Source organism: Epinephelus moara, chromosome 9 (genome assembly GCF_006386435.1).
Source record: "Epinephelus moara isolate mb chromosome 9, YSFRI_EMoa_1.0, whole genome shotgun sequence".
NCBI lineage: Eukaryota > Metazoa > Chordata > Actinopteri > Perciformes > Serranidae > Epinephelus > Epinephelus moara.
This window is the reverse complement of record NC_065514.1, coordinates 24,239,169-24,266,177: the sequence shown is the minus strand read 5'-3', so window position 1 is coordinate 24,266,177 and position 27,009 is coordinate 24,239,169. Positions and strand designations below refer to the sequence as shown.

The 27,009-nt window shown below is 41.5% G+C and overlaps 1 protein-coding gene across 2 annotated transcripts in view; it reads right to left on the bottom strand.

The window, feature by feature from the left end:
- Positions 1-13,764, bottom strand: part of znf462 (zinc finger protein 462) — a 63,432-nt gene extending 49,668 nt beyond the window's left edge. The window contains exon 1 of one of the 2 annotated variants that reach the window (XM_050052798.1): positions 12,550-13,764. The gene's annotated coding sequence lies outside the window, so the exon portion shown is untranslated. Of the gene's footprint in view, positions 1-11,673; positions 11,739-12,549 lie in introns of those variants that run through there. The other variant, XM_050052800.1, reaches the window with a different exon arrangement.
- Positions 13,765-27,009: the final 13,245 nt, after the last annotated feature.

The window sequence follows — 27,009 nt, the reverse complement described above, 5'->3', positions numbered from 1 at the left end:
CCAGACTGCAATATCTTAACAACTATTGGGTGGGTTGCCATGAAATTTGGTGCAGATATCTATGGTACCCAGAGGATGAGCCCCAATCACTGACTTTTATCTAGCTCCATCATCAGGTCAAAATGTATTTTGGTTTTGTGCTACCTAGCAAATGCTAACATGCTAATCTAAGATGGACAACATGGTAAACACAAGCAGCAACCTTCAAGGCTAAAAAACTGCAGTTCATCAAATGGCCACTAGAGGCTGGCTCCAAAACAGAGTGGGGGGTGGGGGGTGGGGTGGTTGTTATATAACTTTTTATATAACTTGCCCGTTTCCATTTTATTAAAGCTTAAAATTATGCAAATTTGGGCGTCGCAACAGTCTATGAGTCAGATCCACCCTTCTCTCCTCCACAGCTTCACCCTCTCGTCCAAATATGGTCACTTCTGGCTCAAAAAAAAAGAAAAGAAAATGGTGACAGCCAAAATGCTGCACTCGAGGCAGGAGTCCACATAACAATGGGTGACATCACGGGCTACGTCCATTAGTTTATACAGTCATTGAGGTGACATAATACCTGCTAAATCAGCATGTCGGTATTGACACTGTGAACATGTTAGCATGCAGATTACAGCACCACTTTACCTGTACAGCCTCACATAGCAGTGTGATTATAGACTCTTGTTGCTTGATAAGAAGTTTCTAATGAGAAATTGATTATTAAAGTAGTTGTCAGTTAATTTTCTGTCAATCAACTAATCAGTTAATCGATAGTTTCAGCACTACAGCAATTTAAAGTAAGATAAATAATGACCATATGATTTTCAATGATTTTTCATAATCAGATTGCCACATTTTTACAATGTATTTACCGTAAGTAAACTCTAGTCTTAACTCCACCATACTTTAACTAGAAGTGTAGGCTATCAGTGAAAGCCTGCCACTCTGGCCTCTCATACCTTGATTATTGATTATTGTAAATGCAGGTAAACATGTAATAATAACCCACTTTAACGTAATGGGGTTTGACATTGGAATTAATTTACAGCATCACAATCTAACCACCTGAATGTGACAGATAGATATCTTGTTACTGTAGTCTTGATGAGCCTATCTGTTACATTACAACAGCCTTTCAGTGATAAGAACAACAGTGAGCTGGACAGTGACCTCACTCCTCTCTGCCTGTGATCAGAGCGGAGAGCTTCCTTAAATGATGTGATCACATGGCGCTGCTTATTTGAGAAAGTCTGAATACACAGAGATGAGACATCGATCCCACCTGCCCGATCAATGGAGCAGGCCTTTTCAGAGGAGATGTGAGGAATCAATAATGTTCGGTATAAACGTTTTGTCATAACATTCATCAGACATCTGCTGGAATGGAATGAAAGGGACGGGAATGGCATGAAATACAACAGAAAGAAAACAGCAGGATAAAGCTGGAAATATACCAGTAACGCCATCACACATGTCCCTGCAAACTGTTGGCATACATTTTGACTTATAATGTAGTGATTTTAAATAACATCCAAACTTCAGGCTTCTTTCCAATGCTGATGATATTTTTATAGAGTCTGTATTAGCTGTTATCCTCTGAGATCAATATTCTAAATAAAAATTTCACATTGAGCAGAAACATTAAGCTAAATCATCAGCAACAGATCTGGATCCTAAAACTGAAACCATGTTAACAATAAATCAACCAAGCGTGGATGGGCCTAAAGTCACTGAGAGTAGCCAAAATCATCAACATTGTCATTCAGTTTCATCAGCCACCTGACTAAAAACACTATTGGTAATCTGACCACAAATCTGCTTCAGGAAGCATATGGCACCAAAAAAAGTAGGTCAACCATTAAACAGCTAACACGGCCTTGACCAGAAACATTCTTCTAGCTCTGCTGCTTCATCTCGAGGCCATCTGAAATGTCTGATGTTAAGCATAAGTACTTTGCATTAAAGCTCTTACTAATTTCAAGGCGGCGTCATACTACTGCAGCCTTTCTTGGAATGGTATGACTAGTAGCTTGTGGTGGCTAATGTTAGCTAACGTTAGTAGACAGACATTAATCTGACCTCTTCTATACTTGTGCTACTGTTAAAGGGGAACACCAGCTAAATTAAGAATCCAACATGTTTCCATGGCCGATAAGTTCAGTCAAATGTAAGAACATGAGCTCCTCTCTGTCAAAACCACAAACCAGAGAAGTAAGTCTTAAACTTGTGATGTCATCAAGTACAAAGTCTGGAGCTGCTCTATAGCAGTAAATGGGAGCCTGATTTCGGACCATAAGAATGACATGTATGAATTTTGAAAATAGGCATAGCTGCCCTTTTCTATCATCCTGTAATTGCCATGTGTTGCAGCTGTTCAACATTGGATCGCTTTAAATGGAGCTGAAGGTCTGGCCATGATAGAGGACTGCTATGTTTGAATGCACTGGTTCCTTTTTTGAAGACAGGAAGTGGTTTCCCCCTCAAGCATTTAAGGTATTAACTCACTTAAACTAATCTTTTGTATTAAATATTTTGTTTTCATTTGATAGATTTTTTAGAAATTGTCTACGGTATATTTTTCCCAGGAGAAAATTACTTTCAGATCTGGTGTTAGAAACTTTTCGGCTGTTACATTACAGAGGAAAAACATCTTTTTTTACCTGCATATGTGGGTTTAGGATATTTCCTCTCAGCAACAATAAAATACCTTTGTTTTACAAGGGAGAACATTTCTCAGAAAAGAACCTCAGTGTCTCAAACTGTTCTCTTCCCTTCTGGCCTACACAACTGTGTGGTATTATGGGCCACCAGCTTGCGTTAAAGTAGCCACTGTTTGATCTGTACCTGATGTGCCAGTGCCTTTTTTCTATATTTTGGAGGTAAGATCAAAACAGTCTACCTTGGTTTTGTCAGATCACAAGTTCCATTTCCCGTCATGGGAATGAACCACATGCTTGCAAAATTAACACGTGGTTTTTGGTGAGAAGCAGCCCTACCCCTCAGCTCAGAAGTGTTAAGAACACATGAAACTCCCGCTAACTGGGGACAGACTCTGCTATACAGTCCTTCGGTTATTTTTAGCTTGCTGTTGGCCTCTTGGTAGTTTTTCCTTTAGAGCTTCCTCTTTACATGACCATCCATCATAGCAGCATGACCTGATCTAGATAAGGTCCTCATGGTTCCATAATTCCTCCAAGTTTGTCTTCACTATGTTCCAGAAAAAAAATTAAAGGGTCTTTAATCTGATTTTATGTCTGAGTCTTTCTGCAGCAACATCTCAGAAATGTTGGCTCCTTGCTGCCCATGCTCATCTCTGAAAATCTAGTTTTATATGATCTAATTACATTCACTTAAGCACAAGTAACTCACTTCTTAATTTCCAATACAACTAACTGACTCTTAATACAATTCTAACCTTGAGTTAATGAGGTATGTGCATACTTGCACAAAGGGACTACAAACAGTAGCCTTTTGTGTTTAACTTTGTTTTACTGGATACTTCAACTGAATGAATGAGGAAAAAAAGCTGGACGTTCTTGGTGAATTTTCAGAAAAACAGCTCAGTAATCCCAGGTTGTCTCAGAGGACTGGTAAATACAGGTGCAGAGCCTTTTACACGCTGCAATCTAGTGAGCGTTGCCGATCTGTCTGCAGCCTGACCTTCACAGGTGACACACTCAGAGGGCGTTACAAAGAAACGCCTCACCACTGCAGGTCTGGGTGACCCTTGACGATTGTGTGTAAAGGAAAAGATCATGTACGCTTACCACCATCCTATAAAAGTGACTGAATGTTTAATGGAACAAAATAAAGCAGTGGATGCAGAAATGAATCCTTTGTTTTATGGGTGTTTACATAATATTACAGCCCTCAGAACTGGTTTATTTTTCAAAATTATACTCGGGACATCATCTGATTCAACACCAAAATGAAAGCATTGTGTGATGTCACCTCAGTAATAAAGGACAACGACCAGAGTCTAAAGGACTGAAGCATTTTGATCTCTGGACCTTGAAGTATTCTGCTGACTGAGGCCTTCAAGCAAGACCTCGCATCAAAAAGGCAGACACAGAGGGGCTGAAAGAGCGAGGGAGGAATGCCGTAAGTATGGCTCCCAGTCTGCAACACTATGCTAATCCCAGGAAGAGACGATAGTTTTCTATTTTATGTCTGCCTCGTCCATACTGCAAGGTCAGACGGTGCATGTGTCAGCCTGTCCCTCTCTGACAGATGGTTACCTGACATCACCCACCCAGTCAGACGGCCTTTAATACTTAATATCGCTGCGCTCACTCTCCTCTTTATATCCTGTCTTTGCAAACCAAGACAGTTCCTTTCTCAATCAAAGACATCCGACTTGCTAATTTGCGACATGCCTCTCTGTAAAACTGCACCCAAAAAAAAGGGAAAAAAGAAAGAAAAAAGAAGCTGGCCATCATGGTACAAGTAACCTTGCTCCAAGGGTAGGCTTTGTGTTTAGCAGAGGGCTCAGATTGTTCCTTCTGAAAAGGGGGACGGCTACAACACAGAGCACTCAGTAGCAACATTTGCCCTCTTTTGCACAGAAGATAATGACCGAGCAGATTAAGGAGGAGACAAGAATTAATGGCCATCTTCCTTGTGGCGACTGTCTTCACGTTGTCATGGTGAAAACTCACCTTAAAATAACAACAATTAAAAAAACTACTACTCCATTCAAAAGGTAGCCGCTTACAGTCTTTTACATCTCCTGCATTCACGTTTTAATCACAAGCTTTCAGAGATATTTATGTGACCTTCAAGCCTGAAATTTTCACAAAGCAACAAAAACAGAGGGCTGGTAAATCCCTCTGCTAAAGCCTGCTGGGTGTGAAGGTTAGATTATGAAAACCCTTACATAGTCGCTCCCTTTATTCCTGCTAACAAAACCAAAAATTTATCTTTTCATCTAAGGTGAACTTTTTTTTTAGCCACCACGTGTCTGTTAAATGCAAAAAAGCACCAAAAGGGAAATTGTTTTAGATAACAGCAGAAGTCAGAACCTGGGAAACCAAGTAGAGTTGAGTGAGGATAAGAGGTGGAAGCAGGCAGACGTGCATGGTTTGAGTTCTCTGGAAGCTCAACCTTCTTTTAGTACAGTCACCTCACTTGGCTTGCTCTAACGTCTCTCTGTCTCTGTGTCTCTCTCTCTCTCGGGGCTGACAGAATTATCTTCTGCATCAGAGCTGAGGCTGGGCCAACGCTCCACACAGAGGACTCCATTTCATGCAGCCAGCCCCACTGTGGCCAAGGAGACACTGCCAATCATGCTGGAGTATCAGTGGCATGGCCATCCACCATTTTGTGCTCCTCAAGGTCTTTGACTGTCCTGCTCAGCTGAGTGGAGCAGCCTCTGCTCGCTCTGCTATCTCGTTACACAGATGGAAGTGTTTAACTTTAAGAGCACAGACCTGAGCGAGCAGCAGCTTCCCCTCCTGTCTGTTCCTCTGCTGACTGTCATGGCAGTCAGCAAAAGCAGAAGTGAGATGTGTGGTTTTTTTTTTTTTTTTGTTCGCTGCAAAAGATGGCCACCTAGAGTGTGGCTCTGCTGTTCTTCACAAGCTGAAGACAACATCCAAGAGAGATCTGAGGACAGCGCCTCTAAATATGTAGCTTTCAATCACCCTGTCACCAAAAACTTTAAGAAAATATGTGTTGTCTTCTGTAGATGACATCAAATACAGGTGACCTGACAGGTTCTGAACATGTTTCGGTGCTTCTATGAGAGAGGTGCAAATCCTTTTTTTCTAGACTGAAAAGCATAAAAGATAAAACTTGGGGCAACCCTCAGCAACATGATTAAATATTCCATCCAAAAATGATTAAGTGCACAATTTAATTAATAGCCTTAGGCGTGCTTATTTTTACAATTTTATATTGGAAGGAATAGGTAGATATATTTGGTTTTCTCAAGAGGTTTCTTCCCTCGAGCTTGAACAGAAAAATTCTCAGAAAACGAATTCTATCAAGTACTGTACACAAGTAGGCTACGGCAAAGGAAACTCATTTATTTGCTGCTCTGCACACAATACATAAACCATACGTGCTCACAGTCAGGCCTATGAGGCTAAAAAACTCCATTCAGACCTCTTCAAGCTGAAACACACAAAGTTCACGGACTAAATAAAACACTGCTGAAGAGTCGGGCAAGTGAAGGATGTCCAAGGACAGATCTTGGAGAGAAACCAGGAAGTGTTTTTCCACAAAGACAATTACTTCAGGAAATCTTACATTCCACGCAGCCTTGAAGTCCATCTCTCCTAGGAAACCATTTCCTGACATAAATCAATCTGCTGCTGTCTCAAATAAACTTGGTTATCATCTTAGAAAACAAAAACTCCAATCAAGTGAGGCATGTTATTTGCATGACAGTGATGAGATCACCTCTTTCTCGCTGTGAGCAAAACCATCTACCTTTTACCTCATCCCAATCACAAGTCTTAACCTTGATTTCAGTCCTGTTTCATCTATCAAAATGCCTTCAGCAGGATCTAATTCCACCAATTCACCCAAAGAAAAGAGACTACAAGAAAAGACTGTGAGATGCACTGAAGGGTTTCTTGTAAGTGGTGCTCAGTGGACAACTGCCAGAAAACACTGCAATGCTGACTTCCTTGTAAGCCTGACATGGCAGTTACTACAGTTACAGGGTGTGGGTGAGGTTACAAGCTAGTCAGGATGGAGGATTTCAGAGTGACCAAAAGAGGACACAGGAAGCAATAAAAAATGAGAAGAAACGTCAAACCCTTTGTGGTTTGTTCTCAGAAACGTTGGATGAAAGACTTTTCCTTTTTGGACAGCTTTTTCTTTTAAAGCTCCTGGTAAGTTTATCTAAGAAGAGAAGAGGTGAGGGTTCCTCTCCAGGTTCACCAAAACCGACCTCTTGAGGCAGCTCAACAAGTTTGAGAAGGGAAAGATGAGAGACCCATCAATATTAACTTACCACTGAGACCTCCTTTCCAAGCTCTTAAATATTTAATCGTCCTTGGACAGCTCTGTTGCTTCGTAGGCTGAGCCAGTGTGGATCCCTTCTACAAGACCACTCCTGTTCCTGCTCAATGAAGGCCTTGTCCGGTGGCACCACACTGCCCAAGGAACGGGCGTCTCCAAAGAATTCAGGATTTTTTTTTTCCACCACAGGCAGCTCGAGGCTGACAGAGTTGGTTCACTGTGTCTTATAAGAGAAGGGTATAAATCCTGAATTCAGGCTGGAAACCTGAGTAAGCCGCGTAGATGGCTTAATTTATCTCAACGGACAAACTGCCTCATCAGCATGGCCACTTTATACCTGAAGTCCTCTTTTCTATGAAACTACCCCCCCCTATATAAACTAGCAAAGATAGACAGCTATACTGAGCTACAAGCTTGTTTTTTCCAGGAGGGGAAAGGTGACGTTGAACTGTTGATGTTCTGATGGAAAGCAGAGAGGAGGAACCAGTTCTGCAGCAGTGTAACGTGGCAACTGACAACAGAAACTGAAGTGACACCTCAAGCAAGCCACGTCCTTGTTCCATTTAAACCCAGACATGATGTTGCTTTTTAGTGTTTCAAATAGGCCTATACCTAGTAACACAGCACTGAATTATTCAAAGGATCCTGGCTGTTTTTTTTTACTCTAACAATGCTGTGCTTTCATATCTAAACCAAATATCTAAATCATGAAAGAAATTTGTTTACGGGGTGAAAGAGGTTGGTCAAAAGCAAGCGGAAAGTAGAGAGTTTTTTTTTTTTTTGCTGTGCTGTAATGACTATAGTGTTTTGGATCTGGGGCCTGTGTGTTTCAGCACACTTACAAGTGTAGCAGCGGGGCCCGGCTGCATCTCATGAGCCATGCATCATGTCAAGAAAGCACTCACTGGAGCATTTCAATTTGCTTTTGTGCGTCTCCCTGGCCTTCTTCACTGCCCCAGGTAGAGAAGAATGGAGGAGTGCATCACCCAATGTGAGTGAGTGAATGAGGGGAGAGGGAGGGAGGGAGGGCAGGAGGGACGGGGGTGCATCTGTGTGTGTGTGTGTGTGTGTGTGTGTGTGTGTGCGCGTGCAAGAGACACAGAAAGAGTATCAGAGTGAGTGATGAGCTTCACAACCACTTCCTTCCAGCGTTCAAACCATCACAGAAGTCTCTCTTGTTTAATCCTCTGTCCTCTCTGTCGAGCTTTTTAAGCGTAATCCTGAAATACCTTGCAAAAATCCAGTTATGTAATTTTTTTTTTCTAAAAGTATCTCCCATACATAGTTCAGTTCTGCCCTGTCACCTTAAAGCTGAACTGCAGTAAAGAATGGGAATGAAACAGCTTGTGCAGAGGTAAAACTCAACCTGTCTGATTTGGGTAACCTTCGTTGCCCTCCAAATACAATACAAATACTTAGCCAGGCAAAAAGTTGGACCATAAAATTAAAATTAAAGCTCCTATACAAAGGTCAAAGTAAAAAAAAATGACAGTATCTTATAGCATGTTGCAAGATACTATGTTAAACATATATTAAATCAAGGCTGTGTAAATATATTTCACATGGAGCATGTTTAAAGGTAGAAATCGTAAGCTACTGTTTGTACAGTCTCTGCGGATACATACACCACCACACACTTCTGGCGGGTCATGAGTGATGATTGAAGGACTAGGCCTACTTACTTTTGTGTGAGTCTATACATTTTTAGTGTAATTCTGCAGAGTATACCTTTAACAAATTACGGCACTTTACTGTAGAAATACGATGATGTTTGAAGAAGAGCTGGATAAACAACACGTTTTGCCTGAAGTTCAAGAAACCAACCTGTATTTCGACTCTGGAGAAGCGAGCTCCAGGCTGACTGTGTGTCAGTTAGTTTCAACCGATTAAACACATGTAGGGCTGACCTGAAGGCTTTGAAGCTTCAGTGGTTGCCATGGTAATTGAGGTCCAAATTGGTAGTCAAATGCTCTATTTATTTACATATAAATTACCCACCAATTCCCAAATAGCCCAGAAATGATGAAAGTATCCAACATTATTCATTATGCATCAACATCAATTATTATTAGTTATAAACTTAGCGATGGTTTTGTGACTCTGATTCGCTCTCATTTATCGTCAGTCACCAGCAGTCAAGCAACAGTTTGACTACATGTGAAAGTTGAGTGCCAGAAACGCCAAAGGACACTGGCATATCACAAATCCACAACAAGTTCGGCAAATCACCTTGCTATTATTTAATGTTACTGCGACCTTTGCACTATCTGGGGCAGCCCTGTACACATTTGGTTAAAGATATACATCATGCAAGCAGAATATCAACTAAATTTACTTTAAATTTAGTAGGGCTGCAGCTTACGTTGATTTTATCACTTATCTTTTTGTCAATTTTCCAACGCCCATGGCCAAATATTCATATGTCTTGTTTTGTCTGATTGACAGTCTAAAATAAAAAAATATTCAATTTACCAATACATTATATAACAAAGAAAAGCAACGGTTTGCAATTATATTAGTTTACAGTTATATAAAACAAATTCTTAACTGATTATTCAACTAATGATTTCAACTATAGGGCTGGCATGGTACCAGATTTTCACTACATGATAATCAGGCCCAAAAAAAATCACAATATTGATATCAATAGAGAATTTGGAGAAAAAAATTATTTTACTAAGAGTCATCTTTAACTTTGTTTATATGTTGTGTCTCATTTTTGGTAAACGAATAGCACTCAAAATATGATTGCAGGTAGTTGGGGAGGGAGACAAAGTGAAATCATTCAAGTGGCTTTGAGAAATTTACAATATATAATCATGCATGTGTGATTAAAATGATATCAGTATTTTCTTTTTTAAATATCATGGTTATTGTCAAAACCAATATATCATGACATCTGTAGTTTCAACTTTACAGTATAGACAAAGGCTCTCTACAGGATGGGGCCTCAAGATGAGGTCAAAAGTCAGGAGCCACCTCAGGGCTCTGTGCTTTTCAGGTTTTAATTTACTTTAGTGGTGACTATTACCAGAAAGAAAAATGTAATTAATCAAATGACAACAAAGTAATTGCCACAAAGAGAACCTGGGGATTTCAGGGGCCTCTGAGAGCCTGGGGCCCCTGTTCACTTCCTTACTATACCCATGTCAGTAATCCAGCCTTGGTTTATTGTAACACTACAACACTATAGAAGTACCAGAAATGCCATCTCTGCTGCAGCAAAAGCAAACAGCCCCGACCTTCATGACCTTAGCTGGTGAGTTGAAGTGAAAACCTGAGCACACAGATTAGCTTCCAGTGTCGCACGAATAAGCTTTACAATCGAGAAAGAGTCAAGAATGTGTTGAAGGCTTGTGAAAGTTACTACAGGAGCTCTGAGTGCGCAGAGACACAGCAGACAGACAGTATCCCAGAGAGAAACATCACAATCACATCCAGAGTTAAATCACTGGGCTCATTTGCAGAACATCCACCATCCACCAGACTACATATCCATTGCACCCGTCTGCAAGACAAATGTGTCGACCGCAGCAGATTCCTGCTCGGCCGTCCTCTGTCGGCTCCTCCTTGAGAACCTGTTTGCCCTGCCACGCCAGGGAGAAGTAGCATCGCCACCATTTTGATTGCTCTTCTCAGCCCCAGCATTGTCGCAGCACAGTGTGTCAAGCTCACAGTCTCCTTGTCAGCAAGATTTCACACAGTGGCCAGGGGAACTGCAGAGCGTAGCACAGCCACACACACACACACACATACACACACACAGTAACTGCCACAGGAACACACTACAGCTTGCAAAACACGCCTCCTTCGCTCTCCTGACAGGCTGGTCAACAGACACCTTTAGGATATAATGTGTGAAAAGTCACCTAAGGCTGTACAGTGGACACAGGGTGCATTGCAACATGGGTCATAAATGGACCAAATCCATTTGTCTGAATAACTTTTAAAGTATTTAGGCAACCTCACAATAACAAACACACGTTTGCCAGCCAATAAACAGCAGGCTCCACTAACTCCTGTGTAAATAATTAGTTTACAAATTACGAGTAGCACCATAAACACTTTACTTTTCGATTTAAAGCCTTCAACAACAGCTGACGCACAAAAAGTCATCCAAAACACAAAAAGAGAATCATCTTGAGAACTTCCTTTAAGAAACTGCAGCCATTACTTCACTCCCTCACACACGCACACACACAGAGGAGACAGAGAGTGTGTGTGTGTGTGTGTTGAGACTACTTTGTTGAACATTAACTACCTGCATGGCCAAAACACTGCATTATTCAGCATTAAAATTCCTATCTCATCCACGTGTCCCTCGGCCATCATAATCACAAACACGTCCTGTCCATAAGTGTCATCTGCAAACCACACAGGGGACAAAAATATAATCCCACATATTCAAAAGCCAAATTGTGTTTAATCATGCAAAAATGAAAGCAGCAAGTTAGTCCATGGAGTTAACCTTCAAAGGATCTAACCTCACTTTTCAGAGTTCTTCTGCTTCCTGTAGCAGACTCAACTTCCGAGGTGAAAAAAGCAGAAAAAAGAAGAAGAAGTAGAAGGAGGAGAAGAAGAAGAAGGTTGTGGCCGATCATTTATGAACACAACCTTTGTTCTGGCGTGAGGGATCCTGCCTGTCTGACTCCAGGGCTCTCCTTGGAGACTCATCTGCTTTCCTCCATTTTATGGTGAAGCCCTACTAGTATGACATACCTGACTTGAGACCAGTGACAGCAAATAAGCATCCAAACAGTGCAGAGAGGAGAGGGGGGGACAGGGACAGGCGGGTTAACAACGTAGCCTAGCAATGAGAGCAAAAACAAAACAGTAGAATAAAATATATATAAAGCCACCACCATGAAGAGACATCTAGCTCCAACCCTGTGGACTCACAATCGCCACCAGATAAGCTTTCTTTTTTTAAAAAGCTGAGAGGAGCTGCTTCCTCACACTGGACATGGCTTTCATAGTGTGTGTGTGAGTGTGTGAGTGTGTGTGACTGGACCAGCGGCTATGCCAGCTCCTCTGTGTCGCTAATGGAGGCTGGTTGGGAGAGGAGAGCAATCCGTGCAATGGCTTCTCCATGAAGCTAACGCGCAACAACACGCACGGCCGGAGAGGGGACGCACAGCCGGGGCCAACAATTCCCCTGACCAGACATGTCAGAATAACAAAACACTCCGCTCCGGTGCTGCTGAAACACGCAGGCGACCCCTCTTTACACCGCCGCGTCCATTTCCTTGTGTCACTTTGACAACAGACCGAAAGGCGACATAGCGAGGAAGCGGTAGGTTGGTTAGGATATTAACTGGGAAGCGAGAAGACCCACTTGACTTTGGCTGCATGGGTGCCAGCCGGAGCGCCCACCGACTAAAATCTCGCCCCGGCTTCCTCTCCCAAGTCGCCTGGACCTGGACTAAAAGGAGAAAAGGTGGTGGAGGCGGGGGGGATCAGCTCTTTCCAGGTCATTCACGAGGCGCTCTCCAAATTATATCCCATGATCTACCATACCGACGTTCTCGCAGACCTTGAAAGCCCAGCCGAAATCTTGGCGAAACTGGAAATATAGTGCAAGAGGAAAAAACTCACTGGTACAATCTTCTCCTCAAGCGATCCTCCCAAAAGTTGTCCTCGTATTTCATGCGTGCGCCCGGTCGGTCTAATGGATGATCGCCATCTTTCCTGCTTCTCCTTTGCTGCAGCTGCAGATGACCTGAGATCCGTCTGTCTCTGAATAATGAGCAACCACACAGACAAGGAAGACAATCTGCAAAGCAGGCTACACAAAGAAGTTTGGGAGACTAGCAAGCACCAGAGGGTGCACAAGAGTTTACGATGAGACGAGGGAGCATCAGCAGGATGGACAACGTCTATGTCTGAGAAGCTCATCCTTCATCTAGACTGAAGTCAGATCGCCCTGCAAAGCCTTATCAGCGGCTCAGACCACCACCAGATACATGCGGGGCTCTGTGAATTTTATATAGGCTTTCCATAGTGTGTCTGCCACGTCATGGGGTTATCTGCAGTTCACTTTGGTGATGATGATGATGCTGCTTCACACTTCAGCCAGACAGAAAACAAGACAGACAGACAGCATAGATAGATAGATAGATAGATAGATAGATACAGAATTTAAACCACCACAATGAATTAAAAATAAATATTTAAACACATTCATAATAAAATATAGAAATATATGTTTAAAAACACACACAGCCTCCATCTAATTATCACCACTCTCTCCCCTTTATCATCTTTATTCAAATAAAACCCCAACAATACATTTTGCATAATTAATCCTGCCCCTCATTCACACATAAACATGGCCGATATGTTGCAGCATGTTGTCATTACACTGTTATTGTAAAGTGTACATGCTGCTGCTGCTGCAGGCTGCTGCTCTGTCCACCAGCTGCTAACAAAGAGGGAGCCCAAGACAAAAGGTGCAGGGTCCTGCTCAGATGTATGTCAGTGTAAGGGTGGGTGGATGGATGGTGGTGGGAGGGGGTTGAGCGGCAGTAAGGGGGCACACACACACACACACACACACATGGGAGGGTGGGTAGTGAGGAGAAGAGTCTACCTTGCATGATTGAGCGACTATAATGTCATCTGAGAGCGTTTAGGTGCCTTGTTGAAAATAATTTGTGTTAATGTGCTTAATAAAATGTATTTTTGTGTGTCACATTGCAGCACTGTAAGATATTTTTGATATTGTGGAGTTTTTTTTGTATCTTAAAACTGAAGATTTGAATGTATTGCATGATGCAAACTGACCTTAGTTAATCTTTTTTTGCAGCTGAAATCCACAATAAAGCTTAATTTCATTAAAGTTACACTCGGCCTCGGTTGTGTTTATTTCTCTTGCAGAATTATGGGAAAATATAATGAAACACACACTAATACACAACATTATCTGAATGCCAGTATATTTATTTTGAATACTTGCTCATAGTAATTACTGTGATCTGTACTGTGCACGCCGCTCTCTGTCTTTAGCAGACAGTAGATGGCAATAACAACATCTGCCCTCATTATAACAGAAGCATGAGCACTGCTCTGCACACTCTTCACTCTTTTTCAATTAAACAGCAAGTTTTTATTCATTCATTCAAAAAAAAAGTTGTTTGAATCCCAGGAACTGTTTTATTTATTTATTTATTTTTACCCGATAATCCTATCTGTGTCACCTGAAAAACCTCCACCACAAATCTTGTGAGCGGGCTCACCAGTGATTGTTCGCTGATTTACAGGCAGAGACACAGAGAGGAATTAAATTTGTGTAAGATACAGACGTAGTTAATCATGTTTGACAAGTGTTGGTGTTGCCTCTTGCGAGATTCGTTTATGAATTATGGATTGTGGAATACATTTTTTTTTGTGTGGAATTTAATAGAAAGCTTCAGATAAGAAATGATATTCAGTCAGTCTTTGTATCACCAACCTCCTATCTGTGTCACCAGTGCTAATGCAAGGGCGAGATTCTCCACAATGCTGTTAAACAGTGTGATACAAACAGTGTCTAAAATATGTGACACCTTGGGATGTGAATCATGTGAGGATATGAAATATATAATGTGTTGTTAAGCATAAGGTGACAGATGGGAACAGGAATGAGGCTTTTTTTAAATGCAGGTCCATAGTGCCAGTTCTCCTGTTGCAGTGTGACGTAAATAGCCCCATGTATTTCCAAAACAGTGTGGCAAATCGTCACTTGGCCCCAAAATGACTTCCTCCTCCTTCAGGGTTACCTCTGATGCCCTTTTCTTCACTCATGCATTTTTCTTTTACTCAGGGCATCCTCAAGAAAAATTAAAAACAGACAAAGCCTCACGCCAATGACATGTTTGACGTCTCAACAGATCTTTGAGGGAATGTCTCCAGAGGAACGATGTGTGAAATACACACACCCATGCAGACACACATACACACACTGTGTTGACAGTGCGTCCCGTGGGTGCCAGGTAGCAGCCGGGGTTTATCATGCTGCTTGGACATATGGTTGCTGCGGCAAATCTGATTAATATGGGATGGCCAGGAGTCCAGCGTACAGCAGAGGACAGACTGCACCAGGACATCCCCACTGGTCCGGCCTCCCCCGCACACCGTGCCAGGCCTCCATCCAGCACGGCTAAAAACAGACCAGTCGTCAGGGATTCAGATGGTCTGAGCGGTGGGAGAGCGCGAGGAGTGGGGGTGCTGTACAGATTTAGAAGGTGCCCACTGACTTTTTTGGGTACATTAATATTCATGTATCACCATTTCACTGGGAAAATCTTATTCTTAATTAAGCTTCAGTTAATTATTTCTTCAGTTTTTTGCAAATAAAAAATGATTAAATGAGTGCCACCTGAGAGGTGAATTAAAATTTGGACCTTCTTGTGCTGCATACTTTCCTATCTGCTCGGGCGGATTAGGAGACAATGGACCCCTGGGCACAGATATGTAAAAGACCCCACCAGCTCTCCGACATAGGAGCAGGACACAGAAATGATGGTGGCTTTGCATCTTTTTGTAGTCGTTACGCATCTTGGTTTTGTGTAGACATTTGTGTCACTTTGAGGTGATTTTGTGTCACTTTGAGGTGATTTTGTGTCACTTTGAGCTAATTTTGTGTTTCTTTGTGGTTGTTTTGGTTGTTTTTGTAGTCATTTGTGTGTCTGAGGTGATTTTTTTGGTCTCTCTGTGGTTGTTTTGCTTGTTTTTGTAGTCATTTTGTTTGTCTTTGAGATGATTGTGTGACTCTTTGTGGTCATTTTGTGTCTCTGTGATTGTTTTGCCTCTTTGTTGTCATTTGATGTGTCTTTGAGGGGATTTTGGTGTCTGTGGTAATTTTGTGTCTCTTTGTGGTCATTCTGTGTCTCTTTGTGAATGCTTTGCCTCTTTTTGTAGTCATTTTGTGTTTCTTTGAGGTGATTATGTGTCTCTTTGTGGCAATTTTGAGTCTCTTTGAGGTGATTTTGTGTCTCTATTGTAATTATGTGTCTCTGTGATTGTTTTGCCTCTTTTTGTAGTCATTTTGTGTCTCTTTGTAGTCATTTTGTGTCTCTTTGAGGTGATTTTGTGTCTCTTTGCTGTTATTTCCATCTTTCCGTCATCATTTTGAGTCTCTTCCCAGTTGGTATGAGTTAATTTGAGTGACATTTCGCAGGTGAAGGCCAGGGGGGGACACTGACACTTTCGGGCCCCTGGGCCTGTGCCCATTAGGCCCATTCAGCAATCCATCCATGCCTATACGCTGGTGAGAATTCAAATGCACCTCCTTGAAAAGTTCCCAAGACTGGAATTGAGACACAGCAGAGTCCTGTAGGGGTCAGTGAACATTACGAGAGGTGCGCTGTGTGCCAGCGGAGAGGGTACAGAGGAGATACAAGGAGATAAAATGATTGTTGCCCTGATAGTGTGGGTTTTCATGGACAACTATCTACAACTACAAATCCGATTGTGCTGCATGTTGTGTGTTTTTTTTTCTTTGACTTTTCTCCCACATATACCACAGCAACCTCATACATACACTATGAACACATAACCATACATATGAACTGTGTGTGTCAGTTCAATTGAAATGTCTTTTTTACACTATCAAGTAAGACAGACAGCAGCATGAAGGGATTCCTCCAATAGTTGGACAGATTTTGACATGTCTTCTTAATTGAAATGGATTTTTCTATGAGATTATGATGAAAGAAATGGCAACACATATTATTGTTTCTTTCATCAGTATCTACACCATCTCCCCAGAATTGCCTTTTCTCCAAAAATTACACAGCAGCTACTGTATGAGAGATTGCTTGAATTACAAAAGTATAACAATGTGCATAAAAATGGAAATAAAACCATCGGCTGCTGCCTGTGAGGACTTTCGGACGGAGATGTTACATCCAGCAAATTGTCATGGCATGTGCCTAAATGGAGAAATGATCATGAATTATTAATGCTTCAATTACTATTTCATTTAGATAAGCCCTTTAACTCGTCAGAAGTGCTTCATAAATGTCTTCAGGATTACCAGAAATGGTTGCTCAGGCTTCTGTTCTGTAGAACAAACCTGGATCTGTACTGGTGTGTGTGAAATTTGCATGTTTGCATGTTCTCTGTGTGTTCAACTGTTTTAAAGAACACACCACACAGCACACAGTTTAAAGATGCAAATTAGGTGAATTTGAGGCCTTCAGTCGCCCAAAGGTGTGTCTGTGTAACTTTTCCCCTGCAGACTGGTGACCTGTCTCGCTTGTTTCCTTGACGTCTTCACAGTTCATGCTGGGCCCGGCTCCCCACGAGTCTGAACAGGACTATGCAAATACGGACAATGAAAAGAATGAGAATCTGTTAAGATGTTCCACAAAAAGTAATGACAAGACATATTCGAGTCCGGGTTGTCTAGAAAGAAAACCCTATTCAGTCGTTCAGGTGTCTCTGAGCCTTTATTTAGTTGGATGTTTGTACCTCATGTAGTGTGGAGTGAAATTTTCCTCCAAATCAAAAGAGAACAGGCAGTACAATCATTACGGTGCACTTACAGTACATGTCAAAATAGCACAATGAACAATACATATAGGCTACCTGCTGTGTAATCTGAATGCAATTTTCGGCAATCTAAACTTAAAATGCTCCTTTGAATGAGAGCACTTTATATATTTTGTGGGACACAACAATTTGTGGCGGCACACAAAACAAGGGACTGAGAGTGAGCATTTCATTTTTACTTTCGAGATTTAAAAATGATGCTGTTTCCCCTGAAAATATGAATACTCAAAATGTTTCTGCTCATCATGTTTATGGAGCATTTTTTGTTATTAAGAGCAAATTGTTAATATTGTTTCATCAAAAGACAACTAAAAGAACATTTTATGACATTACAATTCTTTTCCGCTGACCTTCAGCAAAAAGCAGTTGACAAATATGCATTTTCACTTCCTTCAATCAGCACCTAACAAATTCAAAGCCATTCGTTCACACACACAGACCAAGGCAGATAAAAGTCATTTTCACATTTGAACCTTTGATGCGGTCTTGTAGTTTCTGAGAAACTCTCTGATGTCAAAGGAATGGCCCAATCATGAGAGAAGCAGCGTGGCTTTAGGTTGCCAGTAAACTGCTCCCCAGTGATTTGCATAGCAGTCCACAACTCATTTAGATATATTCTAATCTGTAGATGTTGTCACTAGGTGTATCACCTTTCTAAGGACTGAGGGATTGCTCTGCCACTCCTGCTTATGTCTCTCATTTCCCTCATGGCTGACTGGCTGTGACTGCTGCTCTGGTGCTGATGGTACTGATGGTGTGTAGGAGCGATCTGTGCACTTTGAATGTATGCAGATAAATAGGTACGTCTGGACACGATGCTTTTTATTTTTCTCAGATCATCGACAAGCCAACTCTTCATATTTCAAATTTAGGATCAAATAAAAGACAGTAATAAGAGCTAATGTTAGTGCTATCTCATTATTCGCTCTGAATCTCATAATTAAATCACTTAAGGGCATACTCTCCCACATCATGCTGAAATACTCTAATGCTCATTTTAACAAGACTAAGACTCTAAAGCCATGCTAGCGGCTCTGTGAGGCTGTACTGAGTTTGAGCTGATGCTAACACCAACATGGCAACATGCCCATAATGACAATGGTAGCATGCTGATGTTTTTAAGCTAGGTATAATATAATTTTTACCCTCTTAACAATATTAGCATGCTGACATTTTCTAATCAAAATTAAACACAAGGCACATCTGAGGCTGATAGGAGTGTCATCAGTTTTGAAAGTATTGGCTCATAAACCAAAGTATTGGACAAATTCAGGACCTGGTGATTGTGCTAGATGGTAAGTTAAAGGGTAACTTCAGTATTTTTCAACATGGACTCTATTTTCACATGTTTTTTTTGTCTAAGCGACTGATGGAAATAACAGTTTTGAAATTGGTCCAGTACTGAGCTAGAGAACAGTGGTAAAACTGGCTGCAGTGTAACCACTTAGGGCATTTGTGCACTGTCAGTTTACGCCCACTAAAAGTGCTTGTTTTTGCCACTGACAGGCTCAGAATATTATTTCTAAGTGTTACAGCATTATGGAAAGGATCCATACAGAGACAAACCTTATAGTTAAAGAGAAAGATCCTTTTCTTTAACCATAAGCAGTCCTGAAAATGCTATTTCCAAACTCATTAGACTTCATAAAAAAAAAGAAGAAGTAATTTTAGCATTAATATAGCCAACATATTGTCACATCTACCTGGGTGACCTGAGCTTTTAATTCAGCCAAACCAGAGTTGGTGATTTTTGGAATGATGGAAAGATAAACCAAGCCAATTCTTGCGAGTTTTATTTTGTTTCTGTTGACTTTGAATAAAGTGTGTTTTCAGTGATAAAATTTGTGTTTATTTAAATGTAGTCTGGTGGTTTTGGTGATAGAGATTTTGGGGCTGTTTCTGGTTCAAAAGAATCTTACTCTTGAACAAAGAGGTATATCTCTGCAGAGATCCTTTTCATTATGTTGTCGGACACAATACACAATAATCTGAACCTGTTAGTGGCAAAAACAAAGTTAGTGGACTTATATTGACCTTGTACAATTGCCCATTAACAGTACAGTTCAGCCTGTTTAGCCGGTAGTGACCAACACATTCTTTCTCCGACCTTGTCACTGTTTGGTCACCAGGCAATCGGCTGCATATCATGCCAAAATTAAAGGGCTTTTTTTTTCATCAGTGTCTGATGCCGCAAGTCACCGCCCAAGCGCCAGATTTTGACAACTTCGGAGTGAGACCGGGTTGCAACTACAGCGCTCTTGCTCAATACTGTACCAATCTCAAAATACCGAAATTACCTTTTAATGGAACACCAAAGTTATTACATTTTATCAAGAGGGAGACATGAATGTCTTATCCAAATTTCATGGCAATTTATCCAATAGTTGTCAAGATATTAAATTCAAAAACCCAAATGTCAACCTCATGGTGGCCACATGAAATCATCAGCATTCAACGTCTGGGAATTCTGAATATCTGTTCAAAACTATGTGCCAATGCATCCTGAGATATTTCACTGGATAAGTGAAAGCTTTTACCTGCGGATGATGCTAGATAAAATATAGATATAGGACCTTATCATACAGGACTAGCATTACAAGGTGACCTCATGTGATTTAGAAATGACCACCCCCACGTCTGTGTATCATGCGGAGCATTTGCATAGGATAAGCAAAGTCTGTATTATATTTGAATTTATTGACATTATCCTTTGTGTATGACTCACACAATCACTTTTACTCCATTCTACACAACACAGAAATACTACACAGTGGTGATGTCCAGTAGTTTCCTTCTTTGTTAAAAATGTGTGTTAAACAAACGAAACCGATTCTGCCACACACTGTCACATATCATCCATCTCATCATGTTTCGAGGTTTCACCTTCCTGATGAATTTGGGCTTGCTTTTTCTGTGAATGGGTGTCCATGCTGTGTAGTGAGATGAGCCTCCTCCTGCCAAAGTGCTGTCAAAACTTTCTTTATGATTGCCAGCACAGCCTCCATAACTCTAGACTGTGAGGGAGAGAAGTGGCACAGAGAAAACAAAAAAAAAAAATTTGACCCCATATCACTGAGATGCTGATTTGCATAAGACTAATATTATCACATGACCTCTGTGTTTGGTGAAATGTGGTAGGCAATATGCAGTGGAATTTTTACTTGACAATTTACGGACATTACTGACCAACGTTGCTCCAAAAGAGCCATGCTAGCAGCATAAATAAAAATGAATAGCACTGCTACTGTTGTATTTATGTCTTTTATCTGCTGTATTCATTTTTCTGCAGTTAATAATATATGTGCAACATGTAAAGACACTGTTCACTGCAGATTTAATTCACAATAAAATGCTTTGCCATACGTTTTTTGCACAATAGAAATGACACTGTGTGCATGTGTGTGTGTATTTCTGTGTGTGCGCTGGCGGATAATTTCTCATCGTGGGGAATTTTATTGCTTTCAAGTCCTCATTCCCTGACCTCAGCGAAGTGATTGCCTCTGATAATGCCATTAACCACTGCCCTGCAATTCTCTGGGGCGCAGTAAAAAGACTGAGAATAGAAAATACTTTTATTTCTGAGAGAGGTGCGGATGTTTCTCCACCCTGATTTATCAAAGGGCAAAAATTGACCACATTTTATTTGCTTCTAACTAACTGAATCATACATCGATCGCTCCTCACCTACTAAGCCTTTCATTTGTATGCCAGCAAGTGAGATAGAGAAAGATGGTCAAATGAATGGATAGTGACAAATAGCTCTCCTTTGTTAAAAAGCTCAGGCCTTCTAGTCTATGTTTATTGTTGTAAACAGCACTAGAATAAAGCATGATAATGATCTGAGCCTTTTGTGTTTGGTGTGAAAGAAAGAAGAGATGATGTTAAGATACAAGTTTCTCAAACTGCATTTTATCATTTTATTATTTGATACTGTGTTCAGAGTTCTAACTATTTTACCACTTAAATACAAAGTGGTAACACAGTTTGTTTAGTCTGTGTACAAACCATTTATTCAGTTTAAATGTTTTAACCCTTTTAACTATGCTCCCATCTATGGCAATGTCAGTCCACCACTTTGGTCCAGACACCACACCCACTGGATGGATTGCCATGAAATTTGGTACTGACATTCATGTTTTCCTCAGGATGAAGTACAGTAGCTTTGGTGATCCCCTGACTATCGCCACCATCAGATCAAATTTTCAAAAACTAATGACATTTTTATCAGCCTTAGCTTCACTTTTTTAGTGCCAAATAGCAAATGTGGCATGCCGAGACACAAAACTATAATGGTAAAGATTATACCAACTCAGTATCAACATGTTAGCACTATCATGGTGAACCTTTAGCATTTAGCTCAAGATACCTTTGTGCTTAAGTACAGCCTTATAAACTCACCAGCATGGCTGTAGACTCATGAGGTCCAGACACACCAAACTGACATCAAAGAACTAGTGGCGATGAAGGGTGACTGTTGCGTCACCTTACGTCACCTGTGTCTCAAACACGGTCTCACTCTGAAAGTCGTCAAAACCCTAACCCTAACCATCCGCTAAGATTCTACAGCCAAACCTGTTGTTTTTGACCACATGCTTTTGTTGCCTAAACCTAACCATGTGTGTTTGTTGCTGAAGGAAAAAAAAAACATGTCAATTTGTGGTAGTGTGCTTATGTTGAATGAAACTGTATATAAATGTTACATTTCCTGTGAAGACGGAAGTGTATCTTGAAAGAAGACAATACATGTAACTGGCAGAACTTGACACAGTGTCCCAGAACGTCAACAGCCAACGCACCCAGGGTACCTCGCACATTGTATGTGAATGTGGAAAGTCCATGACAAAAACGTCAATATGTGACGAGGTCGGAGTGAAAATGTGTTGGTGTCCCAGCCAAAGTGTTGCGCTTGAACACACTGAAAAGACTACAGCCATAAGCTAACTAGAATGTACGTCGTGCACCCGCGAGAGAGGAAATAACTCCACACCAGCAGATGGCAGTAGTCTATATTCATCACTCAAAAACGGAAACCAGGAGACTGACAAGATGGATTCAAGACACTAGTTAATACATTAACAAGACAACCCGATGTAAAAGAACAAACGATAATCACCGTGCACTAGTGAACAAAAACACAATTACCAACCGTTTATTTCAATCTCACGCCTTCTTGAATTTAGTTATTTGCTTTCCTCACTTTTGTTTCTCTACTTGCTCACTGAGACAAACTGCCAATCAGAGTGATTTCACTCACCGACGGGCCCCCGACGACTCTGATGGTGATTCAACATGCTGAATTGGCTGAAAAACAGCCAACAAGGGCTGACAAGGTGGAACAGTGCGGGACACACCGCAAAAACAAGAGCAACAGACGTGTCAGACATTGACCAACGGTTGACTGTTGACTTGATGGTTTTCTGCAGAGAACTTTGAGCTATATTTTATGAATAAAAGATATTAAGCATGTCAAGCTTGAATTTGTATCCCATAGTTCCTACTGACCCGTCTGATTCTCCTCTTTCTCTGTTTCTCCCTCCGTTCCCTTTATCTACATTTCTGTCTACAGGCGGTGTCCAAGGTGCCCGGTCTTTATCCCCATCTATGTAACAATAAATCTGCTCTGCCACAGGAACTAAAAAGTCCCCAGGTGAGAGCTGTGCAAGGAGGCCCTCCTATCAGGGAACAGCCAAGCATACAGTGGACAGTGGCATCTCTGGGATTAAAAACTGCTGCATCCACTGTTCCCCTGGCCCATTGACGGATGGATAAAGCCTTGGACTTCACCTTATTGAAAGAAGGAGAGAGCGCCCGGGGAGCCATGAAATCCATAGACCCTTCTTTAAATGGGTTTGTAAGAGGCTTCCGCCTAGCAAACCACGGCTGAAAGAGCCCATTAAATAAAGCCCAGCTCCTCAGCAAGGAGCTGGGGCAGATTCATCAGAGAGGAGAAGGCAAAGATAATGATAGCTCATGGCCAGATGTGAGACGTTGGCTCCGCTCGCATGTCATGTGGGACCATGTCAATAACAACAGGCAAACAGTCTTTTCTCACTTTCTTCTGCCATCTCTCTGTGGGGTTTGTGTCTTGCAAAAGCAGCTACATATGGAGAGACACATGAACAAGTAGTGTACACACATGTCTGGGAAAGAAAACATGGCTGGATTCGCCCTCAGCATGGACTATTGTCCGACACTCTTTTATTAATTCTCTTTAGTTTATTTCAGCACAGATCTTAGGGCTAGTGAGCTAGATGTTAGTGCGGCGGAGCACCATCTGCAGTGTATGCTCTGTCATTTTTATAAGTCTAACTGTGGATTAAGAATCAGGGTGGGGACATTAGCCCACCTTCTTTCTCCCTTGGTTGTTTGGCGAGACCTTCACAGCGAGAGAAGGTGGAATGCAGTCTGGGCAGATTTGAATATCAATGTGGTCAGATAGGATGGGAAGGTGCTGGAAGGAGGGAGGAAGGAAGGCTGAGGAGGGCCTCTGGCAGGACAGTGGGCGAGATGGAGAGAGAGAGAGAGGGAGAGAGAGATTCAGGGAGGGACGGAGAGAGAGAGAGATTTGTCATTTGCTCTCCGTTCCACCTGCTCCCCTGTCATGCATCCTGCCGGGGGGGAAATACACCCTGATGTCTGAGGGAGACAGAGGGAAAAGGATGAGTGAGGTGGCAGGGTGGAGGGGTGGGGGAAAGCAAATAGAGGAGGGGAAAAGATGGACAGGATTGAGAAGGAGACAAAGGAAGGCGAGATAGGAAAAGAGAGAGCCACAGTTAAAGAAAAAAGGAAGAAAATATATGCATACCGTTGCGTATTTGAGGTGCCAAGTCCTGAAATGCAGGAGCTAACTACAGGGGCTGGCAGGTATGCAAATAGGAGGATGTACCAGTGCGCCACCAGATTACTTTTCCTGCATTTGCTATTCATATATTTGCAAGGTGACTCACTTCAGACAAAGCAGGTGATCAAGAGCTCTTTCCTTTTCCCCTCTCGCTTCTCTCCTTCTCTCTTCCTCCACATCTGAATAGCAAGGAGAAGAGGAGAGCAGGCAAGGCATGATGGATCCACAGCCTCAGCAGAAGTCATAAGCCTTGCAAATGCCGCAGCCCACAATTGCATGCCCGCAGATTTGATATGTATTCCGTCAGCAAACCCCCATTTAATCCATTTTGCTGTCAGCTCCCCTTAAAAGCATCTCCACTAATACAGGGAGAGTTTGGAGTGCAGGAGAGAGACAAACAAGACACCAACATGCATAGCTAACAATCACACCTGAACCACTGAGAAACATTTTCAAATTTATGCTTTTCACTTTGCTTCTCCTGACCAATTCTCTTCAAATCGCTCTCTCTTGCTGTTTCTATCTATCAGAGATTCATGCTAAAAGGGCTGACTTTCCCAAAAGCATCTAAGTACTGACATCTCCATTGACTGATTTCACAGAGTTTGAATTCTGACTAAAATGCTTTTGGCAACCAAAGCCCAGGTTGCTAATGGATGTACTCGACTTTGGGAACATACTTGAAAATGTTGACCTACCTCCTGCTGTTCCCCTAATGAACATCTAGTGAAGCAGAGCTCAGCAGCCTCTGCATACAAATATTAGAAACCCCCAAAGATGATATTTATATTAGAAATATTATATGTCTTTCCAAAGGTTGGTTTTGTGCTAGTAGTTTGAGGGTTTTGCACTGTATTTTATCTGTTTCTAGACCTTCCCTTTTTCTTGACAGTGACTTTGAAAGTTATTCCTTAATTCTATTGAAACCATCATCCCAACTTTAAGGTCCTGGCCCCAAGCACTCCCACCATCAATGGGACCACTTTGGTCTTTCCACATCGTCTCCAGTTCCTGTCTCAGCCCCTATTATTTCTCCAGCTTCTCATATGTCTTCTTCCTGATGCCACTTGGGACCACTACAAGTATTTCCACTGCTGTATTTCCTCCATGTTCATTACCACACTGAATGGTTCTATGGCCACTACTCATTCGTCTTACCAAAGCAGGAAGTCCCAGAGGATCCAAGCTATGCTATTCTCAACCCTTTGAGGTTTCTCTCTCCTGACACCCTTTCAGATGCAGTCACAAGGGCACGCCATATTACTCTGGTTGTATAACGTGTTAGTGTTAAAAGAGGTCTGACTTCAAGTTTGTCTTCTGACACAACTGTCTATTTCTGTCGCAATGATTTTTTTTTTTTTTTTTTTAAATCTAAGCATCATGAGATGCTGGTGTTCGAGCATGACAAAGTGTCTGCAAACACACTAGAGGCTCTGGAAGGCTGCACTTTGGCACAGTGGTGCTTTGAGCTAAATGCTAATGCTAACATGCTCTTAATGACTTTGCTAAAATGTTAACTATCTGCCTAATATACACCAAAAGACATTAAAAAGAGAATTCTAAGAGCATTAAAAGGATTTTGCAAAGACTGGGAATCCTGCAGGGCCACTATTTGCAAGACTACAACTAGATTACTTCAGAGATTATTGCCCATCCTGCTCCTTGTGGAAAATATTACACCAAACTCCCTTTAAGAAATTGGACATATTAATAATTCACAAAAACTTGCAACTCTAGAACACAAGATAAAAGGCATCATATGTCAAGAGTGTTCTGTCAAGTTGACATCAATATAATCCATACAGATAAATCTTGTTTGCGTACAAACTTTACATTTTGGATTTTGTCACCTCAACTCACTACCAGCCTCTGTTGGTTGGTAGGGAAATACCACTGGAATGTGAAGCAAACCATTCCAAATTTTATTCCTCACCAAAATAAGTGCTGGTTGGTGGATTGGATACATGTTGAATTAAACATGGACCCTTGTTAACTCCACAACTCCACCAGTTTTTCCTCCTTTTCCACAGTCCAACAGACTCGTTCATGTTCTTTAGCTTCCCTCAGGTCCCCTCCAGGTTCACTTTCTACCCATTTGTTTGCTGTTTCCTGTTTTGGTGCTGTTAGTCTGACTCATGTAGACTAGACTGTGGTTATAAGCCTGAGATTGACTCACTTTTCGCTTCCCTTTCTGCTATCTGCGTGCTACCATTTTTGTAAGGGCACCGTTGCTGCATCCTGGACTTACCCAAAAAGAGTATGATTAGTTTAGAGAAATTCAAACAACTAAGAGCGTACCCCCCACCCCCCCCATATCTGAATGATAATGGGTGCTTCCAGACCTTTCTAGAGTGCCAACACAGCACTGTGGAGATGGGTCTGGCTATGTGAGACTGGGTGTTAGAGAGAGCACTTCTATTGGTTGTTGACGATGTTCATGTCATTGAACTTCACTATTTCCATGCGCAAAGACTAAAAGGTTATGCTAATACAGTCAGGTCCATAATTATTTGGACAATGATACAGTTGTCGTCATTTTGGCTCTGTACACCACCACAATGGGTTTTAAATGAAACAATGAATACCTGCTTAAAGTGCAGACTCAGCTTTCATTTAAGGCTTTTTTCAAAAATGTAGTATGAACCGTGTAGGAATGACAACCATTTCTTCACACAGTCTCC